This window comes from Chiloscyllium plagiosum, unplaced genomic scaffold (assembly GCF_004010195.1).
Source record: "Chiloscyllium plagiosum isolate BGI_BamShark_2017 unplaced genomic scaffold, ASM401019v2 scaf_79482, whole genome shotgun sequence".
NCBI classification, from domain to species: Eukaryota; Metazoa; Chordata; class Chondrichthyes; order Orectolobiformes; family Hemiscylliidae; genus Chiloscyllium; species Chiloscyllium plagiosum.
The window spans coordinates 1,685-3,643 of NW_025192136.1; the positions used below are offsets into that span (position 1 = coordinate 1,685).

Below are 1,959 nucleotides of genomic sequence, written 5' to 3' on the forward strand. Positions count from 1 at the left end.
TGAGCGCGGAACAGATGGTGCAAAACTCAATGTCGGTGCCATTGCGTCAGCTTTTACTGCCCAATGATTACACTTACTTACACATTACACCTAGTCAATTCACCACAATGACCTTGTTCCTCTTGATGTGATGTCCCCTCTGTCTATATTAACGTGGTTAATAGGCCCCGATAGAATGAGCACCTCCTCTTTCTCCTGTCTCTTTAACCAGGTGAAAATACCAGTTTTAAATGAATGCAAGAAGAGATTATGTTTTTCTGTGCCTATTTAGTAGAGAATTTTCAGCTGTAAACTGTTTGTACTTGAAAATTCGAGGATTGATTGCAATTCTCTGAGAGCAACATTGATCCGAAAACACATGTCCAAGTTCTGTGAGGAAGTGGTTAAGCAACTCCACATATGGATGAGTAAGGGCCTCTTGACTGTGGCGCCGTGGCTTAGTTGGTTAAAGCGCTTGTCTAATAAACAGAAGATCCTGGGTTCAACTCCCAGCGGTGCCTACTTGTTGCGTTCATATTTGGGCTTGGTGTTTCAAGTCTTTGCGAAAGTGACTCAGCGTCTTGGACTTTCACCCTGCTAAGATTTGGTGATCCAGGTTAAGTTCCAACAGTGAATGCCATGTTCTTTTATATATTCCGAAATATTACTTATGTCTGTAGTTTCTTTCCATTATTCCACAAGCACTTCTGCTTCTCCTCCTCTTTTATTCCCCCTCCTTCATTCCCAGTTAGGTCGAAATAACGAGATGAGGCAGGAGGCGCTGCAGATTTGCCGGAGAATTTTGTGGTAATGGCAGAGATACCACCAGGTGATCACTCTCATTCTCTGATGTCACCGTTCAAACATTTAAACCAAACAGGTATACATCGTTGTGCTTCTTTATTTGTAGTGTAATTTGCTTTTTTTCCTGGTGGATTAGGAATTCTATTTTGAATTCGAAGCAGTCATAATTGTTTGAGGAAGAAGTGACGCCTTGCCTGGTTTGAAGTGATAGACACATTATCCGGAGAATGTGAGCCCAGTTCAACGTACTCCAGTCAGTGGGCAAAAAGCCTCTCAGCAGCTGCACACTCAAATTGTCTCGAAATGTCAGAGTTTTCATAGAGCCGAAATAGGCAAAGAGCTGTATGGACAGGCAGAGTGTCGGAGAATGTGTAACAGGAAGAGGGTGAGATGGATGCGCAGAGACAAAGAGAGACGGATGGAGACACATGCTGAGTTAGACACTGAAATGACCAATTCTCTATTCGAAATTGCTGCAGACTGAGAGAAAGGAAACGAAAGAAGGCAATCATTTAAGCACAGCCTTTCACCAACTGAGAGCAACGGAAACAGCATTATAGTCAATAAAGTCCTTTTGAATTTGTAAAGGTGACGGTTTTCTGTCATTGAGATATTTTGATAAAAATCCTGATTCAATAAATAAAACTGATAATTTTCCCCGCATTATAATGTAGAAATGTATAAGTAACGGGTTTCTGTCGATCTAAAACTTTAACTCAGTTTTTCTCCACAGATTCCGTCAGGCCTGCTGAGTTTCTTCAACAATTCATGTCTTTGGTTCAGATTTACATTATCAAAGAAAAATTAAAATCAATATTCTGTTGATCGCTTCATTTTTAAAACCCATCAGAAAATAAAACTGGTTACACTCTCAGGCACAAATATACACTACACCGACTATGCACATGCAAACAAGCAAAACCACTTTCAAATTTAGGCCGTGGCAGACCCAGGACCGAACGTCACAGTATTGTATTCGAGTCGAGACAACGCGTTGGGAATTCACGTTTTCGCGACCTGCCAAATGCACAACTGTCAAATTGACTGGCTGTAACAACAAGCTCTATCGAAACAGCCTGTCCTTGGCAGAGTGGGATCGGGAGAATAATATTGATTCACAGATGCGTTATCAACTACAAATTTACTCTGTCATCACGACCACGTTATTACATCTCA

General features: G+C 41.2%; 1 non-coding gene across 1 annotated transcript; it reads left to right on the forward strand.

Annotated features, from left to right (window-relative positions):
* The first annotated feature begins 426 nt into the window (after positions 1 to 426).
* Positions 427 to 500, forward strand: trnai-aau. Its single transcript has one exon. It is a non-coding gene; the product is annotated as a tRNA-Ile (tRNA).
* Positions 501 to 1,959: the final 1,459 nt, after the last annotated feature.